The 26518-nt window shown below is 42.9% G+C and overlaps 1 long non-coding RNA gene across 3 annotated transcripts in view; it reads right to left on the bottom strand.

The window, feature by feature from the left end:
• Positions 1 to 26518, bottom strand: part of LOC122456340 — a 130882-nt gene that overhangs the window by 68215 nt on the left and 36149 nt on the right. The window lies entirely within an intron of this gene.

Below are 26518 nucleotides of genomic sequence, written 5' to 3' on the forward strand. Positions count from 1 at the left end.
TGCTGCATGACTTCCAAATAGTTCTTTCAATAAAATTCTGCCTCCCTGAGGCAGAGTAGTGCTGAGTAGTGCTTTGCTCCACGAGCAATCGCATTGAATTCCGTGGGGCTGCTCACAGAATAGAGGTGCCGCATACTATGAGGAAAGACGGTGGAAGCTGGCCCTAAATGAGCAAAGTATATTGTGGGTATATCGAAATTGCAATTAAACATTTGTGACTGGCCTGTGTCAACTGATTCAGGCTTAGGCTACAGGGCTGTTTAATTGTGGCGTAGATGTTCAGACTTGGGCTAGAGCCTGGGCTCTGGGACCCTCCCCCTCACAAGCTCAAATGTCTACACAGCAATTTTTAGTCCCGCAGCCCGAGCCCCATGAGCCTGAGTCAGCTGACCAGGGCCAGCCATGGCCAGGTCATGGGTCTTTTATTCCAATGTAGACATACCCTCCAGAGCCTGGGCTCCAGCCTGACCCCGGCCAGCTACACTGCAATTAAACTGCATCATAGCCCAAGCCTCGTGAGCCTGAGTCAGCTGACACTGGCCAGTCACAGGTGTTTAATTGCAGTGTAGACACAAAAGGGCTAGCCCTTATATAGTCACACAGGCAAGAAAGAGATCCGCTGCTCAGTCCTGCTCAAGTTGTGACTCCAGCTGTGGAGGCAGAGCAGGGGATATTCTCACAAAACTCCCTGCTGCAAGTGAGTGGGGAGGGGGATAGATAGGGATGTGGAAAAGGAGAAGCCCCGGCTCCTCCATCCCACTCATGAGTCAGGCTGGCTGCCAGATGCACAGGACAGAGTCAACTGCTTCACAACAGGGCAGATTGTAAAGGAAATCAACTTTTCCTGCGAAAAATGACAAGTGTACACTTTTTTAGATTGTCACTAAGCCCAGCCCACTTGTTAGAACAGTGAAACTCACCAGTGTAGCACTAACCTGATAGTCTGATCAAGTTAAACTTCTACCACAAGAATCATTCACGTTTGTTAATTAAGATCTGATATTTTCACTTAACATTTTATATTAAGAGTTACCTAGAGCTGAAATTGAGGCCAGGAAATTTCTCTTTTAATAAATATTAATATGAATTAATTCAGCTGAAATAGTCATTTTAAATGGTCCCATTTTCATTTGCCATTATTAGCATTTGATTACTGACTTCTACAGACACGATTGCAAAATGAGTTGTCTGAGGGTTTATAGCTAAACCTCTGAAAGACAAAAGTATGTGCTGTGCAAATGAACTTCCATCACTAACTTAAAGTCTTGTAAAGAGAACAATAATTTATCTAGTATTTTAATTCCAGCCCTTTTAAAATCAAATTGCACATCATGAAGTAAAATATATTTCCTACTGTAATATAAATAATAAATAATAATAATAAAAATAATAAAATAATATAAAAGGAATTTTGTGAATATTAGTGAAGGAACTAATGAATTGGTGTGGCGGTTTAATTTTGTAAGTGTATTATAGGCTGCACCAACTTTTCTCAGACGATAAAGAGTTCTCCTTCTCACTGCTTCCTGTTTCCATTCCCATCACACCTTCTTCTCCCTATTTATGTGCCCTCTCTCCTACCATCACCCACTTATACACAAAAACAAATGAAAATATAGTATGTAATAGCATGTATATAGATAGATAACTAGAAGACATGCACATAACCTAAGTAGTCACATACCCTGATGACCGCTGTCCTGCCATCAGATCTGCTAGCATGGACTCCTGCACCAGTAAAGAGTCAGAAGGATGACCAGACATCTTTACTTGCTGCATCTACCTACCTACTTATATGGCCCTAGTAAACTTAGAATCTGAGGACTATTTGTACAATCGTATCATTTAATTTCTAACCTTTTGGAGTGTGCCATTTTGTCAGGGATTTCGGGTCATGGCAACATCCAGAATATATTCATAGATTCCAATGACAGAAGGGAACATTGTGATCATCTAGTCTGACCCCCTGTATAAAACAGACCATAGAATTTCCCCAAAGTAATTCCAAAAGCAGATCTTTTAGAAAACATCCAATCTTGATTCAAGAGTTGTCAGCGATGGAGAATCCACCACTACCCTTGGTAAGATGTTCCAGTGGTTAATTACTCTCACTGTTAAAAAATTTACACCTTATTTCCAGTCTGAATTTGTCTAGCTTCAACTTCCAGCTACAGGACCATGTTATCCCTTTCTCTGCTAGATTAAAGAAGCCATTATTAAATATTTGTTCCCCTTTTAGGTATTTATAATTGTAATCAAGTCACCCCTTAACTTTCTCTTTGTTAAACTGAATAGATAAAGCTCCTTGAGACTATCACTATAAGACATTTTCTAATCCTTTAATTGGTCTCACAGCTCTTCTCTGACCCCTCTCCAATTTTCCAGCATCCTTCCTGACTTTCTTAACCTCATCGTGAATGTCTTGCTCAATAATTTTTCTCCTGAGGGAGATTTTTTTTGTCTCCATTCATGAATATGTGCCTTGAAGTTAGAAACCGAATAGCTCCTTATCAGTAGAGTAGGCAGTGATATGTTCCCCAACAAAATGTGTCAAGACTTGACAGTTTGAGAAGTAACCATGATCAGATGCTGTGGAGGAAATGCTGCATTGTAAAAATGACCCCATTATTAAAAGGTACCAGAGACAGATACACAGAATTCAGATACATAGGTAGAGTGCCTCATTTTGTAGGACGTACACTGGTGCACACCCACCTACAAGACATAAGAAACAATGCCCGAGTGCCAGAATAACTTTTGCAGCTTCGTATGACTGATGTGTCTTATTTCCCTCTAACTATTGCCTGATATTTTTCTGAGATTACTGCATATTATCTACAATGACCCGAGGTCTCTTCTCTAAAGTGGTTGCCTTACTGTATCCTAATTGGGCCTAATCCAAACCCCACTGAAGTCAATGGAAAGATTCCCCTTGACTCTAGTGAGCATTGCATAAGGGCCATTAAAACTGTACTCCAACATTATTTTTGGTCTCCATCCATATTGTTTCACCTTTTGTTTTATTAAGTTGCAAGAGTTATTCATCCACCCATGAGTCTAATCTATCTAAATCCTTCTCACAAGCCACTCCAAGCATCCATGTAATTTAGATTATGGGAACCCCTTGTTCTGTCAAAGGAACTTGCACAACATAGAAAATAAAATAAAATAAAATAAAATAAAATAAAATAAAATAAAGAGATTTAGTAAACTTTCAGCTCTGCAGTATTCATAAGAGCCAATGCATCCGATGAAGTGAGCTGTAGCTCACGAAAGCTTATGCTCTAATAAATTTGTTAGTCTCTAAGGTGCCACAAGTACTCCTTTTCTAATTATTGAATTGTGTATCCTAGTGATTTGGGGCCACACCTTCCCAGAACAGTTTGGGGGGAGGGAAAAAAAAAGCACACACATATACACCAAACCCTGTCTAGCAGGAAGTGCAGCTTCCCAAAGTGCTGATTCATGAGAGAGAAGCAGAAAGGAGAAGGGGAAGAATAAATATGCCAAGAAGAAGGGAAAGGAAAAGTTAATGAAAAAGAAAGTGGAGGCCTGGGAGAAAGAGACGAGACATGGCGGACAGCAGAATTTGAGAGGGAAGGAGGTGGCTAATTGGACATGAGAGGAATAAAAGACAACCATGTCATTAAAGGGAACCAAAGGAAAAATTACTCATTTAGGGTCTGATCTAAAGCCAGTTATAGTCAATGGACTGACGCCCTTAGAATTTGGTCATTCTATTCACACCGAGTAGAACCCTCACTCTGTGAGCAGTCTATATAGGACTGGGCAGAAGTAACGCATGGAGGGGCATGTGGGGTCACGTGTCCCCTCCAGATTTGCAGCTTGGCTTGTACTGAGCATGCTCATACAGATTGAGCATGCTCAGTAACATCTCTGAAGCGGCTGCCCTCACTCTGCCTCCCCCCATTATCAGCATCTTTGGAACTGGGAGGCAGAAGCATGTCTTTGGCTTTTAATTCATAGATCCATTATCTGATGACATAAAACATCAGTGTCAACCTTGCATGGCTCCAGACATTGTTTAAAATAATGTCCAGTAACATAGACTCAGATCCCATCCACTAAAGCCAATGGGAGTTTTGCCATTGACTTCAGTGGGTATAGAATCAAGCCCTTAGAGAGGGCAAAATAAAAGATGAGCTAGGTGAAGGAAGAGAATTCACTGCTGGACGCAAAGTAAAGCCTGCAATTTTCTTCCTTTGTCTTTTGTTTTCCCATAAATGTGTGCGTGGATTTGAGGAAAATTCTCTAAGGTCAATAATTTCCAGTCTCTGTGGAACCAGAGGTGTGTTTGTGACCACACGGGGCATCCAGACTACTGCACAGGTATTTGCAATTCTGTTCCAGTCTCCTCATGCTGACTTCTAAACTCATCTGTCTCTAACATTAGCAGCAGCTGGGGAATCAATAGAGACAGCTGAAAGTTATTTACAGATGTTAGCAGGGAAAATGGGAAACCACAGAGCAGAATAGCATATAGAACTTATCCAATAATAAAAACAGTTCTGCTGTAATTAAAACAGGAAATATTTTATGTAAACCTTCAGCTTCTCTTTGTGAGGAACAGGACTAATCTCTGCAATTAGTGTCCAAATAGTCTGACAGCCATGGCAATAATATAAACTTCTGAATTACAGTGGCTGAAATTACAGCACCTTTTCCATCTGTTCAGGTATATCATAATAACATAGTAATGGTCTCTGCCAATCACAGGGTACAGATGTAGCTTTGAAAAAGGCAACTGAGTGGAGCAGCTTTCAATTTCATTTTTACTAGGCCATCAAACCAAGTTTACATTTAAGTCTACTGTTGACTTTGTTCCATCACATCTTTCCATGCTTTATCCACTTCTTATGCAAATGATCATTTAGGCCCTGATCCTGAATAAGCACTTAAACATGTGCATAATATTGGTCAAGTGAGTAGCAGTCTTATTACTCACTTCAGCAAAATTACACAAAAGCGTAAGTGCTTTGCGGGATCAGGCCACAATAATATAATCTAACCCTATTTATATTCAATGCAAACACAAATAGCATAACAATAAGAAATAAGGTGGTGTAATACTTACTACTGTCCATGCATGAATTCACACCTTATCTAGTTTAGAAAATATAAAACAAATTATAATTAGGGCTGTTGATTAATAGCAGCTACCTCACGCAATTAACTCAAAAAAATGAACTGCAATTAAAAAAATTAATCGTGATTAATTGCACTGTTAAACAATAGAATGCCAACTGAAATTTATTAAATATTTTTGGATGTTTTTTTACATTTTCAAAACAATGTAAAAACTTTAGAGCCTACAAATCTGCTCAGTCCTACTTCTTGTTCAGCCAATTGCTAAGACAAACAAGTCTGTTTACATTGACGGGAGATACTACTGACTTTTTATTTACGATGTCACCTAAAAGTGAGAACAGGCATTCACCTGGCACTTTTGTAGCTGGTGTTGCAAGGTATTTATGTGCCAGTTATGTTCAACATTCATATGTCCCTTCATGCTTCGGCCATCATTCCAGAGGACATGCTTCCATGCTGATGGTGCTCATTAAAAAAAGTAATGCATTAATTAAATTTGTGATTGAACTCCTTGGGGGAGAATTGCATGACTCCTGTCCTGTTTTACCCGCACTGTGCTATGTATTTCATATTATAGCAGTCTCAGACGATGACCCAGCACGTTGTTTGTTTTAAAAACACTTTCACAGCAGATTTGACAAAATGCAAAGAAGGTACCAATGTGAGATTTCTATGGACAGATACAGCACTCGACCCAAGGTTTAAGAATCTGAAGTGCCTTCCAAAAATCTGAGAGGGACAAGGTGTGGAGCATGCTTTCACATGTCTTAAAAGAGCAACACTCTGATGCAGAAACTACAGAACCTGAATCATCAAAAAAGAAAAATCAACCTTCTGCTGGTGGCATCTGACTCAGATGATGAAAATGAACATGCGTCGGTCCGCTCTGCTTTGGATCGTTATTGAGCAGAACCTATCATCAGCATGAACGCATGTATTCTAGAATGGTGGTTGAAGCATGAAGGGACATATGAATCTTGAGTGAATCTGGCATGTAACTATCTTGCAATGCTGGCTACAACAGTGCCATGTTCTCACCTTCAGGTGACATTGTAAACAAGATGTGGGCAGCTTTATCTCCTGCAAATTGTAACCAAACTTGTTTGTCTGAGCAATTGGCTGAAGTAGAACTGAGTGGACTTGTAGGTTCTAAAGTTTTGCATTCGGGTTTTTTTTTTTAATGCAGTTATGTTTTTGTACATAATTCTACATTTTAAGGTCAACTTTCATGATAAAGAGATTGCACTATAGTACTTGTATTAGGTGAATCGAAATATACTATTTCTTTTGTTTTTTACAGTGCAAATATTTGTAATTAAAAATAAATATAAAAGTGAGCACTGTACACTTTGTATTCTGTGTTGTAATTGAAATCAATATATTTGCAAATGTAGAAAACATCTAAAAATATTTAAATAAATGGTATTCTATTATTGTTTAACAGCGCGATTAATCACGATTAATATTTTTAAATCACTTGACAGCCCTAATTATAATTTGTTTTAATAGTTAATCTCCTGTTCACATTTATTATGTAGATCAGTGTGAATGCCACTCTCAAAACAGGTAAAACAGGTCAAGTTTTTAATGTGTTTTCTAACCATTTGGTGATGTATTCCTAGTAGAGTTTGATCATACATAATGACAGGCCATGAACTTATACCAGCTACCTCTTCATCAATATGGGCAACTATAAGAGCATTTTTGACCACAGGTGGCCCTAAAAAATAAGGATGTAAAGAAAAATATGGGAGAAAGTTAAAAGTCAAACTTAACATTTTCATGGGCCCAGATTTTCAAGATCGCATACTCACAATTAAGCATGAAAAAGCAAGTGTGCATAATTTGTGTATGCAATTACTGCAACTAACTACACAATTGTAATGAAATGCATATACAAGTGACCCTTTAAATGTCTACCTGGCCTTTTATACATACAATTACTTTGATTTCCATATACATTTCAGGTAACTGCATGCAGAGTTTCTGCCCACACATTTTTGCAAATGTAGTTCTGAAAATGGGGCTGAGAGAGAACTTGATTTGGTATAATCCATAGCCATCTTGTGCACTTAACCTCCCTCCCCAAACTGGAAGCAAGGACACTACAGAGGTGGAGAAAAATCTGGCTTTGCTTAGGCAGACAAAAACAGCTGCAAGGTGCAGTTTTACCGACTGGGATAGATAAAGTGAAAGGACAAATTCATGAAAAGTGGGCGGGGAATGTGGAAAACTGACCTTCATTCTGCTTATCTGTGTTTTAAAGTTCTTTTGCTGAAGCTGCTTTGCAGATAAGGAGACTAATGAATTGTTATTGGCTGTTGCTAGGGAAATTGTTAGCCTATTGGGGCTGTTATGAGTTACGTGCTTTGTCCAGAGAAAATTTATAAAGAGTTTAGTTAGAAAATGTGTTTTGGAGCAGTCCGAGGAAGCTTTTTTTGGGGTAAGGAGCTGACATCAAAATTTCCCAGCAGGTGGACAGAAGGAACAGCCCTGGAAGCCTGGTTGCTGATTACTTGAAACCATCTCAGACTTTGGGTAAATACATGTTTGGAATGCTCTGAACCTACTACTACAGCATATATATATGTGTGTGTGTGCGCGTGCGCACTTGCTTGAAACCTAATAAAGTAGTTTTAGGCAAAAGCACTCATTTGTACCAATCATTTCTGAGACAGAGGAGCTGTGTCCCCTTTGATTTATTCCCGACACCATCTAAAGACAAACAGTTAAGTTACCACTGCTTTGGGTTCTGAAAACCCTGTGTGACACCAGGACTGGCCTTGATCAGTGCTGTAACTATTGTCACAGGAGGATTTCATTCTCAACATTCAATTAGAGTCATAATTAATTCTGCAGGTCTAAATGTTTTACAGCTATAACTTATTTATGCATACAACATCTTCCTCACATCTGAAATTAGATCTGCAGCTCTTTAATTTCCTTATTCTTCCCTTGCTCATTTAAATAAATTATTATATATATATAGCTAGTGGAGTTAGTATTCTTAGTCCTCAGAAACATTCAGAAAAGGCCTCTAGTGGACTATGTCTCCAAATGAGTGCTTTGCGAAGCATATCACCTAGAATAAGGTTCTGTGCCAGTTATCTTCTCTGAAAAGCTAACTTAGTGCTATCATTTGCTATCCCTTGTTTTAATTTGTCTCATATAAATGGTCAGCTTGTCTCAAATAATAATCTTAGAAATAAGAGTATCAGACACATTCAGATTTCCATTAGCATTCTTTTCCTAAAAATTAAAAGCGGCATTTAGAGAACACATCCTAGTCCATTGAGATATGTTTAATATTTGCAGATCCCGCTTTTATATATCTGTACCATGGTGGGTTTTTTGAGATACCCAAAATGTATCTACCTGAATTAATGTCAGTGGTTTAGGACTGTTTATGCACACACACAACAAGCTAACAAAATATAAAACCTTTTAATGTGGCATGGGGTTCAGTAACAAGACAACTTGAAAACAGTAATAAACCCTGAATGCTTTCCTGAAATCACTAATTCTGCCCCACACAGTTGGTCAGAAGTGCGATAATAAACAAAATAGGAAAGACTAGAAGACGTGTATTACTGTACATTATATAAATACCCACATATGCAGGAAGATTATTTACTGCAAAGCTAAAGTTATCAAGTGAATGAGCCTTACAATTATTTTAATATCTAGTATATATATCTCTGAAGTAGCCTCATAGAAAATATTAATTTTTATTGCTTTAAAGTGTTAAAAAAGGCATGAGATCTTTAGGCACAGGACAGCGGTCCAGTGGATAAGGCAAAAGACTAGGAGCTGGAAAACGTGGGCTCCACTTCCAGTTCTGCCACTAGTCTTCTGCATGAATTTGCACAAATCACTTCACCATGATCACTATGCATTTGTACAATTCTAGCACAAGGCTGGGGCCTGTCGGCATTACTATTGTAATGAAGACGGGTCATTGATACCAGAAGTCCCGAAGTACCTCAACTAAAAAGAGAGAGGGTATTATGCTACGCAGTCTATTTTTAAAAAAAGAATGAGTATCTACATCTGAAGCATGCTTCTGTTCCCTTCTACTTGTATTTACATGTGTTGCCTCTATGTTTGGAATACCCTCTCAATCCAAGTTCAGTGAGCAACCACCATCTTTCAATTCAAATCTACCTGGAAAAACAACTCACCCAAGATACTCAGAAAAATTATGTTTATTATTTTAGCAGGGGAGAGAAGACAAAAAACAAACCTTTTTGGTGTCCTGAATACATCTCAACTTCAATGGAGTTATGCCAATTTACACCAGCTGAGGCTCTCTCCCTCTGTGTCCATAGGATACATCATATGCTATTCAGGACAGGGACTGAGCTTTTGAGGTTTCTCTATACAGCCTATATGAATTTATATTTGCTGTTCGTATGGATAAAAAAAAGGAAAGCCACTTGACTATATTCCAAGTCCCTAGGGAAACTCCAACTCATATTTCTAACTTCAAAGCAACAATACCATCCTAAGTACGCATCACCTATAAAGTCAGAGAACATTCACCATGATCTGGAGTTTCATATCCAGATTTATGTCAAATTCACCCTCTCAGCTCAGAAGCACATTTGGTTAAGAGAGAAAACGAGCAATGATTTTAAATAACTCATTTAAATTTCATCCAAAGTGGGCTATTGTATTCTAATGCTCATTTAGCTGAAAGCAGGCATTTCATTCTAGTTTCATTTAACTCAGCCTCAGCTGTGTGTGTGGAAGGCTGCAGCTATTTGATTCTGTAATGCCAGAGTTCCTAGAGTACGTTTGTATAATCAATCAATCTAGCCAGACATTTACTTAATGAGGAAACAACAGTAAAGGGTGGGACTGGTGTCTGGGTAGCAAAGAGAGCTGAAAAGCGGTCATGAATGTATACTGAAATCAGGAAACAGGATTGGCTACATCTCAACCATGAGGCCATCTTCATGTAGAAATTATAAGGCAAATTTAAGCAGGGTTAGCAGACAGAAAGGAACATGGCAGTGGCGTCTGAAGCTAAAGAAAACATATAGATGGATTTAGATGGGCTGATTCAGTCTCTGAACTGATGGAAATAGGAAACAAAACAGGTCTGAGAAGGAGCACAGAGATCTGTTGGGAATCGGGTCTGGTGATAAATCAATGATAGGGACTAGAGACAGAAACATATATGAAGGTTCTAAAGTGAAAAGTGTGACTGAGGACAGGGATACAGGATAAGTGATTATATTTTTATATAGGTACAATATGTAAATAGTATCAATGAAAATATAGAGTGTCTGAAAGAAACACAACAGCTTTATTTCCAGCCTCCACTTCTGCTCATGCACACACCTGTATTCGTGGGGCCTCCTTGACACCTGCTCATCAACAGAAAGAGTCTAATGCTAGTGCCCACAGAAGATAGAATCTGCATGCACAAAACCCCACTGAGATTAAGGCATTGAGGGGAAGCCACTGCTGCCTGTTGTGTGGGTAGGAAGATTCAGTCTCTAGAGCTGTTAATTTGGCACCATCACGAATGCTACGTTCATTTTTTTTTTAAAAAGACATTCATAATTCTATAGCACTCAGATTGACCTATGTTCAGCATGAGTGGTATCACTTTAAAGACACTTGCTCCTTTATGTGACTGAAAAGTAAAATGTGCAATAATTATTTCACACTTCATTCAGATCAAGTCTGATGCCAAGATTTTCAGATGTTTAAGGTTATAGCGACAATTTTTTCCACTGAATTATCTTAATTAGATTAAGCTGCTCTAAGTGTGGCCCCAAATCACTTGTTACAGCCGAAGTGAGAAGCAGAGATTCTATGCTTACTACTCTTTGGCAAGGTTCATATAGCTGAGATGATAACAGTGCTCCCTATGTCAGTAAAACGGCGGATGGGAAGCTGCAAGGAATAATTTAGAAAAATTCAAGACTGGAATATATGTAAAGATCAACCTCAAATAAACTAGACTGTTCATCAGGGCTAGGACTGGGGACACATATTTGGATATATATAAACCCTCTGAAATTTTGCCTGGTTTTAGAACTCAATTTTAGAATCTAAAATAAAATAAGCACTAATATAAAGATATCTCGCAGTATACTGGCCACCCTCACACTGGATTAAGAGGAAAGGACTCCCCAACCCAAATTATCTTCAGTTTCTGCATTAGGGTGATCCCACTCTTTTAGGAGATGGAGAAGAGAAATGGACTTGAGGGGTGCTACAAAAAGGTGGAGAGGGAAGAGATGTCACCAAGCCTCTATCCAGCTGTTCTGGGGGACTATCACAGCCATCAGAGAACACCTGAAGATACCAGAGAAGAATTTGGGTATGACAAGCTACCAGCTAAAAAAGTCAGTGAGAAAGAAGTCCTTGGGCGTCTTCCATAAGAAGGGAAAATTAAATAGGGAGAATTGAACTGGGATGATCTAAAAGTCCAGATCACTTAGTAGAGCTGGTAAATATATATATTTTCCATAGAAAAGAGCAATTTTAATTTTTTCAACAAAATAAAAAATAATCCTTGAAAATTTGCATGGATATGGGAATTTTTATGAGGAAAATGTTCATTTTTCCAAAAAGACATTTTTGTCAGAAAAAAATTTAAAAACAACATTTGACAAGCTGTGTCATGTAGGTAACTTCTAAAGCAGCGCCTGAGCTCCCTTGCAGGTTCCCTCAAACTAGCCATCATCATGGCCTAAGCCTATGACACAATTAAGCTCCTCTGGAACGAAAAAAAGTGGAGATGGAAACAGAGAAATTCTGTCTTTTCAAATGAAAAATGCATTAACTCTTATCTACATACTAAAATAACATGATTTAAACTCCTTACAAATACTTTTCTTCAAGTAGCAATAAAATGACACTTCTAATTACAAAACTAAATTAAATCAATCAAACATGAAAACATATTATTCTAATTTTTTATACAAGAAACTCAGTGTCACTTGTATATTACTGTATTCAGCTAATTCGAAATACCATAATTTCAAAAAGAAAATCACCACACAAAATCTACAATATAGATTCTTAAGTGATTTATTTAAGCTGTAGCCCTCAGGGAAATAAAGTTGAGTTGTCAGTTTCATTCCAAATGCATACAACAAAACTCTTTCAACCCTAATTTCTCAAAATGCAAGATCAAGGGGTAGTTTGCAAACCAGGATGTGTTGCAGTGCTCAGATATTCCACCAATACTTCAATATTCTCAGACTTCTTCCTCTTCCAGTTCCAAAAGAGGCTCCCAAATAAGACAAACCCTTTGTATAAACAGTCAAGCAATTGTGTCTGCATAGTTCAGAACACTCCAAAAAAGGATTCCAGACACACAAACCCATAAACAAAGTGAAATTTGCTAAACCCATCAATTACAACTAAATCAAGCAATTTTACAGTGACAGGTGCATTAAGTGGTATGGGCACTGAATCACCAAGCCAGACAAACTCATAAACCAATTCTCCTTTACTATATGCAGCTGGCTTGCTCTATGAAAAGCAAAATTGTTTCAGTTAATGTTCAGTTAATTAAAGCTTGCGTCTTTCACCACAAGAAGTTGGTCCAATAAAAGATATTATCTCTCCCACCTTATCTCTCTCATATCTTGGAACCAACACAGCTACAACCACTCAGTTAACGCTGTTATTCTAAGTTCTGATTCTTTCACCCTTATTCATGCTGAGTACTACAGTACCTAACCATCTGAGTAGTGCCACTGAAATCATAACATTTGGGATGGGCTCATGGAGTGACTCATCCTGAGGAAGAGAGGTGGAACAAGGCCCTGAAGTTACCATGGTGCATTTTTGACTGAATGATAAACTAGAGCTAGGCAAATAATCCAAAACAAATCCCTACAAATAAACCATTGAATTTTTAAACAAATCTGCTTTGACTGTGTTTGCAGCCTTCTGTGATTACTTTTCATGAATGTTTTATCAGATGAAGAATGTTCACTGGAACACTGAGTGTAGTAATCAGGTATAATTGCAGAGAAGGGAATTGACCATTCTAGAGATTACTGGTGTAGACCTCCCATGAGAAAAAATGCTGACTACTGTTGGAAAATGAGAAGACCAAATATAAACAGAGAGACAAAGCATTCCTAACACTGAAAAAGAAGACGGAGGTCAAAAAAAGACTAAACTAGGATCTAACACCTTGAAAGAGAAAATTCACATTAGACTTCAAGGAAGGAATTCCTAACCCTGAGTGCAGTTGAAGCCTTAACTCTTAGTAAGAGCTTTACCCCATTTTCTTCCAGAAAGTCTTTGGGAGATCATCTCTAGAGGTATGCAGGAGAGGTTACATGCAACACTTTGCGGAATTACGATAGATTCATAGATTCTAAGACCAGAAGGAACCACTGTGATCATTAAGACTGGCCTCCTAACACAGGCTATAGGATGTCCCCAAAATAATTCTGGTTTGAACTAGAGCATCTCTGATATATGCCCAAACTTGATTTTAAAAATTGCCAATGATGGAGAATCCACCACAACATTTGGCAAATTTAAATGGTTAATTACCCTCAATGATAGAAATTTACACCTTATTTCCAGTCTGAATTTGTCTAGCTTTAACTTCTAACCATTGGATCTTGTTATAACTTTGTCTGCCAGATCAACTCTTCTATGGTAGGAGTAACGCCTCTGACTGCCAGAAGCTGTGACTGGATGACAGGGGATCGATCACTTGATGATTGCCCTATTCTGTTCTTTTGAAGCATCTGGCATTGGCCACTGTCAGAAGACAGTGATGGCCTGGGATAAATGGACCATTGGTCTGACCCAGTATGGCCCTTCTTATGCTCTTATGTAAAGGGCATGGGAAGTAAGTTCAAACTTTAATATCTACAAGCTACTATTTGTCTTTGGTACTTATATGTCCCCTATTACTATAGTATCTGAGTGAATTGCAATCTTTAATTATAGAATTGTAGGACTTGAAGGGACTTTGAGAGGTCAGCTAGTCCTGTTCCCCGCACTCAAGGCAGCATTACGTATTATTTAGACCATCCCTGACAGGTGTTTATCTAACCTGCTCTTAAAAATTTCCAATGATGGAAATTCCACAACCTCCCTAGGCAATTTATTTCATTGCTTAACCACCCTGACAGTTAGGAAGTTTTTCCTAATGTCCAACCTAAACCACCCTTGCTGCAATTGAAGCCCATTGCTTCTTGGCCTATCCTCAGAGATTAAGGAGAACAATTTTTCTCCCTCCTCTTTGTAACAACCTTTTATGTAATTGAAAACTTATGTCCCTCTCAGTCTTCTCTTCTCTAGACTAAGCAAACCCAATTTTTTTTCCAATCTTCTCTCATAGATCATATTTTCTAGACCTTTAATCATTTTTGTTGCTCTTCTCTGGACTTTCTCCAATTTGTCCACTTCTTTCCAGAAATGTGGCACCCAAAACTGGACACAATACTCCAGTTGAGGTCTAATCAGCACGGAATACTGCGAAAGAATTATTTCTTTTGTCTTGCAATACTCCTGCTAATACATACCAAAATGATGTTTGCTTTTTTTTTGCAACTGTTCATTTACATTTAGTTTGTGACAGGTTTCAGAGTAGCAGCCGTGTTAGTCTGTATTCGCAAAAAGAAAAGGAGTATTTGTGGCACCTTAGAGACTAACAAATTTATTTGAGCATAAGTTTTCGTGAGCTACAGCTCACTTGACCCACAGACCCTTTTTGCAGTACTTCTTCCTAGGCAGTCATTTCCCATTGTGAAAGTGTGCAACTGATTTTTCCTTTCTAAGTGGAGTACTCTGCATTTGTCCTTATTGAATTTCAACCTATTTACTTCACACCACCATTTCTCCAGGATAATGCATTTATTCTCACAAGACCCTTGTGATGCAGGGAAGGATTTTACAGACAGAGAACACAGAAGCTATGTGACTTGCGCAATGTCACATAGGTAGTCTGTGGGGAGCAGTTTCCCAAGTTCCAGTGGTTAGAGCATCCCTCCTCTCCTGGCTCAGGCTCTGTCCTACACCATCCTTTTTCACCTTTTCAAGTGCAATGCCCAAGCAGACGCAACAGATAATGTCTTATTCCCGGTACCCTTTATTACCTTGCTCTCCAACCAAGTTTCAGTGCATTTGGAATAAATTTCCCCCCAGTTCAGTCACCACTTTTGCATTCATGTCTTTGTCAAATCTTTTGTGATGATTTACCTATTAGCTCCTCTTTTTTTAAACTTTATGGGCTTGACTCACCGCTGCCCTCCACGTTCTGCAGACATCGACATCAGTGCAAAGTGACCAGAAAAAGCTACCAAAACAGAGTGGTAGCATTTCACACCAACTTTGCGCACAATTTCACTGCTGTCAATGGCTGCACAAGACCAAGACTGAAACAAGCCACACACATCCTGATAGAAACATCATGGAAAAATTTCAAGTCCCACCAGTCTTCATAACCATTTTCTTTAGCAAGTTCTCTGGATTTATGTCATACAACCCTGCACCTTCTTAATGTAAGATCCCCTGACGTTTGAATAAATCTTCTCTTCCATTATTCATGATGCGACCCATGAAAATACCAAATGCCCTTCTTTTGATAAAATTTTTTTAAAAAAATGCATGCATAATACCTGTTTAACATCTACGCCATTCCCTTATCTTCTTTCACTTGGTTCGCCACTGTCATTCTCAAATAAATAAATCCTTTTTTCTTCCTCATTTCCCTATTGTATATACCCTGAAAAAATGTTTACTAATTGCTATAATATTCTCAGCCACCTCATACAAATATTTGGTACTCCGATTATCTTTTTTTCCCCAATGCATTAATGAAAAAAACCTGCACAATGATACTATTTACCAGATCATTTATGTCCTTTACAGCTGTCTGTTTATTCTTGATACTGTTTCTTATTTCTTTGGTTGATCACATAGTCATCTGTCACCACATCTGTCATTTACGTCTCATTAATGTGACTTGTACCCTCAGGGTCAGATCATATAATTAAAAAAAAATAGCACATAGGGTCTGAATATAGCAGAAATATCAATAAACTGGGCTGGGGGGGAGAGAAACTGTCAGAAAAGGGACCGTTCTCTCGTCCTCCAGTACCACAGAGGCATCTACATATAAGCACTGAAATGTTTGTTTTTTTCTCGTTATTAAGGCATGAAGTACATTATATTTATTTAAACACTAAATAGCAGTCACAACCACCACCACAACCTGATGTTGACTGTAGCCTGCAGCTCCCTGCAGTCCAGAACCCTGCCTTCCAAAATGGAGAACGATATTTGCCCTCTGCAGCCACACCCCACCTCTTTACACAACAATGGCAGCTGCTCCACGTAACATTTGAGCAACAAAGTTTGAGGGAAGTGGCCGGGCAGAGCCGGAGGAGATCATTTTCCATATAGTGTCATCCTCCAGGGTAATATTCACGTAGCGTTGGAACATTTGAGCATGCAGGTTAATTCTGACAGAATTCAACATTAACTTACAAAGATCTCTGGCAGCACCATGTTTGTGGGTGCCCTGTAGCCAGTCTTGTGATTCCAGGAGCCATGACGACCCTTGCAGCCTTCCATCCTGCTGCTGCCTTTGGGAAAGGAACAAAGTACCATTTGGACAGAGCTTTCGCAGCTGTATTGCAAACCAAGCATTCAAAAATCATGGGTCACCCCCGAAAAAATCTTGAAATTGTTCTTTTTAATCTCACGATTTATAACAAACAAACAAACAAACAAAAAACAAAAACAAAACTATAATACATGTAGGGTTCTTATCTTTTGAGCCTTTAGGATGCATTTTAGGTCACATTTTCAAGGTTTTCCTCTGCAACCTTAAGAGCTAGAAATTTATTACATTTTTTTTAAATTAAAGCTGAGGTTCACATATTTGGCTTGTGATATACAGAAGGTCAGACTGGAAGATCTGGTGGTCCCTTCTGGCCTCAACTCTATGATTATGTTCACATAATTTCAGGAGCTAGGGCTTTAAGAAAAACATTTAATGTAATGAAATATGGTAAAATTGGGATAGTTGACAACACTGTCACAGTCACGTGACCCAGAGCCTCTTCCACTATTGTGTAGATGATTCATAAGGCTACTCCCTGATATGTTCAGTCCCTTCTCTCTACCATCTCCATTGTTGATAGGCACAATCAGTACAGGGTATTAAAGGGGACATGCTACTCTCCTCCCTCAAAATTTTACTGTGCCATTTATGTTTTCTGCTTCTCTTCAATCCTCTCCCAGAAGGTTTCATTCATCCTCTTCTCCATTCCCTCTTCTGCCTCTGATCCACATTCATAATTCCGAATGCAGTGTACACCTGAATGTTGTACACCCAGATCAGATACACAATTTAGGGCTTTGAAAAGTCCCATACTTTTTTCTATACGGGACTTTTTGAAGGAGCCCAATGAACGTGGGTGCCTAACTCCCATTCAATTTCCCTGGAATCTGAGCACCTTCAGGCTCCTTTGAAAATCCCAACCCTGTCTGCTAATTTTCATAAAAGCCACTGCAGTCTCACAGGTGTTTCACGCCTAACAGTGATGAGCCCACCATGGCCAAGATATCAAATCAGTTTTAAATTATTTACATGCTCAGCTCAAATGCTGAGGAACATGTTTAGGAAAATTTATATTCCTTGAGTGTTCCATCAGTGGGATGTTGCCTCCAGAAATATACACGTTGAGTCTTATCAGTGAAAGATTCCACTATCAGTAGCCCAAACACATTTTAGGGTAACTGAAATCACTGCAGTGCTAAGGAAAGATGTATGACCTACTTGCATAAAAAAAAAAGTACTTGCTTTCTACTTTATTCCAAATAACCTCTCCTAGATTGTTCAAGTATATATTTCATACATCCTCCATTACGCTCACCAACATCTCCAAACTCTTTAACCTAATACCCCTAGTCAGTTTCTGATGTCTTTATATATTACATTAGCATCCAGTCTATCCCATCATTTCCACTTCAGTGGCAGTCCATCTCTCTGTGCTATTCCAGTTTATTCACTAAGCCCACACCTTCCATATTGCAATATCAAGATGACCATTCATCCAAATAATCCTGGTCAGCACTGTCACAGCTTTGACAACAGATGACTGTACCTGTCACATTAGATAAGCTATTCCCTTTGATTCAGATTAAATGGCAGGATGATATGTAGATATAATCTGTCACGTGTGGAGCCTTGGTGAAAAGAAAAATCTATCAAATACAAAGTGGATGAAGAGAATGACAAAGCACATGAAATATGTTTTAATATTTGAAAGATCCTCCTTTCCAAAGGAGGACTTAATACAGGAGAAGCTATTATGCCTCTTACCAGTGAGAGCAAAATCTCTCTCTCACGCACACGAGTGCCCTTAATACACTATGGACTTCACTATGGTCTCCTATTCATACTCCCTGCTTATTTCTTCCAGCCATCTTGTTTCCATCAGCAATGCTAATAGGTTGAGATGTTCAAAGCAGTGCAAGGGAATTGACCACGTCTTCTATTAGTTAACAGATTGTGTTCCTTCTATTCATTCTAAAATGGAAGATATATGGCTAAATCCCCTGCACAGCTCTGAAAATCCAATCTCTAAGCACAGTCAAACCCAATCTCTAAGCACAGTCAAGGGAACAGAAGCACAGTCAGATGTCAACATCTTTTATGTCAAGCCTCAATTTATTCATACTTGACCTATGCCTTTTTAGTAAGTTTCATATTGCTAGGATGGTGTAAAGGGGCCAAAGTGTAAATGACAACCATCTTGATGCATCTTTCCATCAACAAAAGCAAATAGGCTCCTACTTCCCTGGTCATAGAAACTGCAGTAATTCCTCAAGAAAGAGTCCTCACAAGAAATGTCAAATGTGTGAGGCAAAAGGCACCCAGATAACACCATGATAGCCATCTACCATGCACTGCAAATATTCATAGTGATAGTAATAATAAATAATTCATTCTTGGTGTAACAATTTATATAAATGGAATTACACCAAGGATTAATTTGGCCCCTAATACTTTAATTTTCATGATCTATTTTGAGGGATCACACTGGAAATTACTCTTATTCCAAGATATGTATTGAAATCATCCTTTGTACAGAAATGTCAGTGAGCATGTGACTATCATTCTAACCTCAGGAGGCCTTGTTCCAAGGGTTAAAAAGTCATCCTCCAAGCTGAGGGACATGGAAGAGATCCAACAAGCAAAATACCCAGTAAATGTGACTATTAGGCATACATGAAGGAACATGTCCTCTCCTTCAAAAAAAGACAGTTATCTTTTCTGCAACTGGTGTTCTTTGAGATGTGTTGCTCATGTCTATTCCACAACAGGTGTGCGTGCTCTCCATATGCACTGGTGCCAGAAGTTTTTCCCCTAGCAGTATCTGTGGGGAGGAGGGAACATCCCCCGTGACCCCTGGAGTGGCACCTGCCTGGCGCGGTATAAGTGGAGCTGCGCGCTCCCCCCACCCTTAGTTCCTTCTTGCCAGACAACTCTGACAGAGGGGAAGGAGGGTGGGATGTGGAATAGACATGAGCAACACATCTTGAAGAACACCAGTTATGGAAAAGGTAACTGTCTTTCCTTCTTCGAGTGATTGCTCATGTGTATTCCACAATAGGTGATTCCAAGCTATATCTGTTGGAGGTAGGTAGGAGTTCACAAGTTCCCAGGATGGAGGACAGCCCTGCCAAACCTGGCGTCATCCCTGGTTTGGGGGATGATCGCATAGTGTGAGGTGAACGTGTGAACTGAAGACCATGTGGCGGCTCTACAAATGTCCTGGATGGGGACGTGGGCCACGAAGGCAGCCAACGAGGCTTGCGCCCGAGTTGAGTGTGCCCTCACAATGGGTGGCGGGGGGACACCTGCCACCTCATAACAGGAACGGATGCACGAAGTGATCCAATTGGAAAGCCGCTGAGTGGAAATCAGCTGGCCCCTCGCGCGTTCAGCTGAGACGACGAACAGTTGCGAGGCCTTTCTGAATGGCTTGGTCTGCTCAAGGTAGAAAACCAGAGCCCACCGCACATTGAGCGTGTGGAGATGGCACTCCTCACTGGATGTGTGAGGCTTGGGGCAGAGGACCAGTAGAAAAATGTCCTACCCCATGTGGTAGGCAGAGACCACCTTCAGGAGCAGGGCCGGCTTCAGTTTTGTCGCCCCAAGCAGCGAAGGAAAAAACAAAAACAAACCAAGCCCGGTTGAGCTGCCGCTGAAGTGTCGCCGAAGAGGAAGAGAAGGACTGCAGGATCCAAGCCGAATTGCAGCTGAAGACCCGGACGTGCCGCCCCGAGTCCAGACGGAGTGACGCCCCTTTCTACTGGCTGCCCCAGGCACCTTCTTCCTTTGCTGGTGTCTGGAGCCAGCCCTGTTCGGGAGAAAAGCAAGGTGTGGGCGGAGCTGGACCTTGTCCTTATGAAAGGCTGCGTACGTTGCCTCGGAGGTCAGGGCCCTGAGCTCCGAGACTCGCCTGGCTGATGTGACTGCAACCAGGAAGGCCACCTTACACGAGAGGTAAGACCAGGAGCACGTGGCCAATGGTTCAAATGGGGCCCCATGAGATGAGCCAACACCAGGTTTAGGTCCCACTGCAGGACCGGGGGTCTAGAACATGGAAAAAGACGGTCCAAACCCTTAAGAAACCAGACAGTCATAGCATTGGAAAATACCGTGTGCCCTTGCACCGGCGGATAGAAGGCCGATATGGCTGCCAGATGCACTTTGACCGACAAGGGTGCCAGGCCCTGGGCCCTCAGGTGGAGGAGGTAATCAAGGATAAGCCGGATTGGGATGGTCACTGGGGTGAAACACTGGTCCGCTGCCCACCTAGATATCTGACACCACTTCGCCAAATAAGCAAGGCGAGTGGAGGATCATCTATTTTCGAGGAGGATGCGCTGAAGCTGCTCTGAGTATGTCCTTTCCTTTCCACCTAACCACTGAGCAGCCATACCGTGAGGTAAAGAGCTGCCAGGTTGAGGTGGAGGAGGCGGCCCTGGTCCTGAGAACAGGCCCAGGCGGAGCGGCAATGGACACAGCAGAGCTACCGCCAGGCCCGTGAAGGTCCCTCACCAATGCTGCCTGGGTCACTCTGGGACAATCAGGAGGACCCAGGCCTTGTTGTCTTTATCTTTTCCAGGATCCTGCTGATTAGAGGGAATGGGGGAAAGGCATAAAGAACCCGGCCTGACCAGGACAGGAGAAAGGCATCGGAGATAGCGCCCCTTCCCCAGACCCCCCTCCCCCGAGCAGAACCGGGAGCATCGCCGATTTTGCCGAGTCATGAATAGGTCCACCTGGGGAGTTCCCCACCTTCGGAAGAGCCAGTGGGCCACTTCCAGGTGGAAGGACCACTCGTGTTGCGAGGAAAAGTCCCTGCTCAAGCGATCTGCCCTCTTGTTCTGGGTGCCCGGTAGGTGGAAGGCCTTCAGGTGGATGTCATGGGCTATATAGAAGTCCCACAGCCTGAGGGCTTTGCAGCAGAGGATCGGGCCTCACCTTGCCTGTTGATATAGAACATCGAGGCCATGTTGTCCGTGAAGACCCCAAGTACCTTGCCCTCCAGATACGAGCAGAAGGCCATACAGGCCAGGTGCACCACCCTGAGCTCCTTGACATTTATATGTAAGGTTAGGTCTTGAGCCAACCACAGGCCCTGAGAGTCTAAAAGTTCCCCACATAGGCCCCCCATCCCAGGTCCGACGCCTCAGACACCAGCTCCAACGATGGGGCCCTGACCCTGAATGGGACCCCTTGGAGCACGTTGTTTGGGGCGGACCACCATCACAGAGAGTCCGGCATGGTGAGGACCTTGTCCATCCTGTCCATGACCTGGGAGAACTTCGAGGCCAACTAGAGCTGGAGGGGCCTCATCCTGAGTCTAGCGTGACGAACCACGTATATGCACGCCAACATGTGACCCAGGAGTTGCAGACAAACCCTGGCTGTTGTCACTGGGAACCTTGTGACCGAGTAGATGAGACCTTTCAGGGTCTTGAATCTGTCTGGTGGGAGAGAGCCCTGGCTGACACTGCGTCCAAGAGCGCCCTGATAAACTCTATGCATTGGACCGGGACTAACGTGGACTTGGTGTTGTTTACCAGCAGGCCCAAGGCAGTGCACGTGGACAGGAGGAAAACCACGTGATCCCTCACCTGCAACCGGTAGTTGCCCTTGACCAGCCAATTGTCCAGATAGGGAAATATCTGGACCCTCCCACCATCTGAGGTAAGCCACTACCACCAACATGCATTTTGTAAACACCTTGGGGTCAGAGGACAGACCAAACGGGAGGACCGTGAATTGGTAGCGACTCTGTCCCACCACGAAACGGAGGAAGCGCCTGTGCCCCTTGAATACGTGGATGTGGAATTATGCGTCCTGTAGATCAAGGACAGGGTAACCAGTCCCCAGGATCCAGGGAGGGGATGGAGACCATGCAGAACTTGAGCTTCGCCATGTACTGGTTCAGACCTTGGAGGTCCAGGATGGGTCTGAGCCCCCCTTTGGGATAAGGAAATAACGAGCATAATACCCCTTGCCCATGAACTCCTCACGCACCGTCCCACCTCCTGCTTGAGCAGAGCTTCGTGCAAGGGGTCCCCCAAGAGGGACTGGGGCAGGGGGGTGGTTGGGCGGGGAGGAAGTAAACTGAAGGGTGTAACCCCGGGAGATCGTGTTGACGACCCATCAGTCCGAGGTTAGCCGCGACCATTCCAGGAGGAAAGCACACAACCGGTTGGAGAATGGAAGGTTTATTGGAGGTGGATCCCTGATGAGGACTGGTGCAGTGCCTTCGAGCGTCATCAAAAACGCCTTTTTCCCGCCTGCTTGCCCTTGGAGGACCCAGGCTGCAGGGCAGGCCAAGACGGCCTCTGAGGGCATCTCTTATAGTCCCACTGCTCCTTATGGGCGGCCTCATACTTCGGGAGGGCGGCCTGGGCAGGAGTCTGCTGCGGCTTAAACTTAGGTTTTGCTGGAGCCAGGATATAGAGGCCCAGAGTCTGGAGAGTCATGCGGGAGTCTTTCATGCCAGGCAGGCTTGTATCTGTTTCCTCTGCAAACAGAGCTTTCCCATCAAACAGGAGATCCTGCATGGAAGACTGCGCCTCACTGGACAGCCCAGAGAGCAGGAGCCATGATGCCTATCTCATGGACACCGCGGAGGCCATTGATCGTGCAGCCATGTCCGCAGCATCCAAGGCTGCCTGCAGGGATGCCCTAGTGGCCGCTGCCCCTTCCTCGATCAGCGCCTTGAACTCCTTCCTATTGCGCTCCTGGAGGGAGTCCTCAAACTTGGGCAGGGAGCCCCACAGATTGAATTCGTATCAGCCCAGGAGAGCCTGATGGTTTGCCATTCATAACTGGAAGCTTGAAGATGAATAAACCTTCCTTCCAAAAGAGTCCAGTCTCCGAGAGTCTTTGTCTTCTTTCGGGGCTGGCTGACCCTGCCGTTCCCTGTGGTTGACCAAATCGACCATCAGGGAGTTGGGTGCCAGGAGGGTATACTAGTACTCATGCCCTTTAGTGGGTACAAAGTACTTGTGTTCCACCTTTTTAGAGATGGGGGCCAACGAGGCTGGTGTTTGCCACAGGGCATTAGAAATCTTAGCCACCCCTTCATGGAGAGGCAAGGCCACACTACTCGGTGCTGATGGGGACAACATGTTAAACAGGGAGTCTGCGGGCTCCTCCATCTCCTCTGCCTGGAGGTAGAGGCTGGCTACCCCCCTCTTTAAGAGTTCTTGGTAGGCCCTGAAGTCCTCCTGATGGACAGAGGGGGGCGGGGCTGCAATCACCTCCTCCAGGCGAGGTGAGGAGGCCAGTGCAGTGCTCTGGGTGTCAGCTGGCACCGGAGGGTCCACCACCCGGTCAGACTCTGGGCACGATGCCAAGGACATACATCCCACAGACTCCTTTCTCAGGGGTGTGGAGAGGGAGGCCGATGATGCTTCTGAAGCTCCGGCCACCGAGCGAGCTCCCACCAGGTGCTGCACTGGAGGCCACGGTACTCACTGGTACCATTGGGCTGGCCACGATGCTCGGTGCCACTGCACCGCTGTGGCACTGGCAGGGCCAGCTGGTCGGGTTGGCTGGCCTGGCCCATCGAAGGTCGGCTATGAATGGAGACCAAGCTGGCGTAAGATCTGCTGCTGTCTCTGGACTGGGAGGAGCAGTGGTGCCAGGATCTATGACGGCCAAGGGACTGGGATCTCGACATGGAGGACCGGTACCGACAGTAACAGCTGCTCTGTGAACGGCCTCGACGGGCGGACCCGCGACAGCGAGACACCGATCGATCGATGCCTGGGGCTGTGATGCCTTGGCGGAGACTTGGAGCGGGCGTCTGAGCGGGAACAGTGTCGATGACTGTTTTGTGACCAACTGCGGTACTCTCTCCAAGACGAGGACCGATGGCGATGCCTGCTGCAGTCCTGCCGATATTCACTCCTTGAGGACGAGCGATGCCGCGAGTCCCAGCCTGACGGAACCCAACCAGACAATCTGGTCGGTGTCAAAAGTGATCCACCTGGACTCTTCCCCGAGCGATCACTGGGCAGTGATTTGCGTCAGGAATGTTCCCTCGACTGAGACTGGTACCAGCTGGAGGCGACTGTGGAGATCCCAGCGGCGGCTTGCCTCTGGAGCGCGAGGCCGACATCAGCGGCACTCTGGGCACTGTCATGGACGTAACGTCCTGGGCCACCTGGAGGGCTTCAGGCGTGGATGGCATCTGGACATCCAGAGAGGCCTGTTCTGAAGGGCCGGGCTACTCCGCACAACGTGAGTTGGAGGCCTGGGGCCCTGGTGGGATCGAGAACTGCCCAACATGAGCCTAGCCTCTGTCCTAAACTTTCCTCAGTTCCGCTGCGAAGAGGGAGTCTTCCTGGCCCTCTTGGAGTGCCCCGTGGATGGGGAGTGGTGCTGACTGGTCGATGGCACGAGAGGGTCGCCGCGTACTGACGCCAAAGTGCCGGGTACTGGTTCAGAGTGGTGTGCCGGGGTTGTGGTTAGCGCCGACTCCATCAGGATGGCCCGAAGCCTAATGTCCCTTTCTCTTTTGGTCCAAGGCTTAAACGACTTGCAAATCTTGCACCTCTTGCTGATATGGGTTTCTCCCAAGCTGCACAAACAGTCTGCGTGTGGGTCGCTTCTTGGCATAGAAAGTCTACAAGAGCCACACGACTTAAACCCTGGGGTGCAGGGCATGCCTCGGCCCGGGCTCACTGACTAACTAAACTAAACTACAAGTACTAATGCTGAACAAATGAATAGTTCTGGGGACAAGCTATAGCAAAGCTGGAGCAGAGCAGTTCTGACGCACCTTCACTGGCGGCAAGAAGGAACTGAGGGTGGTGGGGGGGAACATGCAGCTCCCCTTATACCATGCCAGACAGGTGCCACTCCAGGGGTTGCAGGTCCTCCCTCCCCCCATGGGTACTGCTACGGGAAAAACTTCCGGCACCAGTGCACGTGGCAAGCACACACACCTATTATGGAATACACATGAGCAATCACTCAAAGAAGAACTGAGCTGGGGAAAATGCAATCCCACTAGGATTTAGGCTCCTAAGAAACTTAGGTGCTTTTGAAAATTTCATGCATAAAGTATATTATTATAAGGCCAAAGATTTTCATGAATAGCCTAAACTTGGGCTCCTAAATTCCTAATTTCACCCCAATTTTCAAACTGAGGCATCTAGAATTCATGCGTAAATTTTATATTCAGGTATGTAGGATGGGATCTTTAAAAGTCCTCAGTGAAGTCCATGAGTTAGGCCAATATTTTTGAAAATTGCACCCATACGTCACTTATGATAACATTAGACACCTAAGTTTGAAATTTAAGCAAAATATTCATAGTAATAAACTAACATGTTTCCTGACATAAAGGGCCTGATTTTTCACATTAGCAGGGGAAAATTAAGTCAAAAGCCATAAAGTGACAACAATCTTATCTTCCTTCAAGTCATTTTTCAAAATTCAGCGTTTCTGTAGTGCATACAGAAAACTGCAACCTGATACCGAGTAGGAAGATGGCCAGCTGTAATGACTGTTCCTGACTGGCTAAGAATTGCACACATTTTTTGTAACCCATGACCCTCACCTGACCATCTCTGCCCACTTGTCTATTTCATCCACCTGTTGCATCTCATCTTTTAGATTACAAATCTAAATACAAATAGGGACTGCTATTTTACAATTGCAAGAACTGTGCATGCAATCTTCATATTTGCATGTGAAAATGGCCAGTAGACACAAAGTCTGCAATTACACATGTAACTTTTCAAATAGCAAACTGGGTTTCTGCTGATATGAAAAATCAGTGCTCAACATTATTTATTTTGACTGAGGGTTTTTTGGTCTTGGGAAATTCCCTGGCACTCCCTAGCTTAGCATTCC

This window comes from Dermochelys coriacea, chromosome 12, assembly GCF_009764565.3.
Source record: "Dermochelys coriacea isolate rDerCor1 chromosome 12, rDerCor1.pri.v4, whole genome shotgun sequence".
Lineage (NCBI taxonomy): Eukaryota > Metazoa > Chordata > Testudines > Dermochelyidae > Dermochelys > Dermochelys coriacea.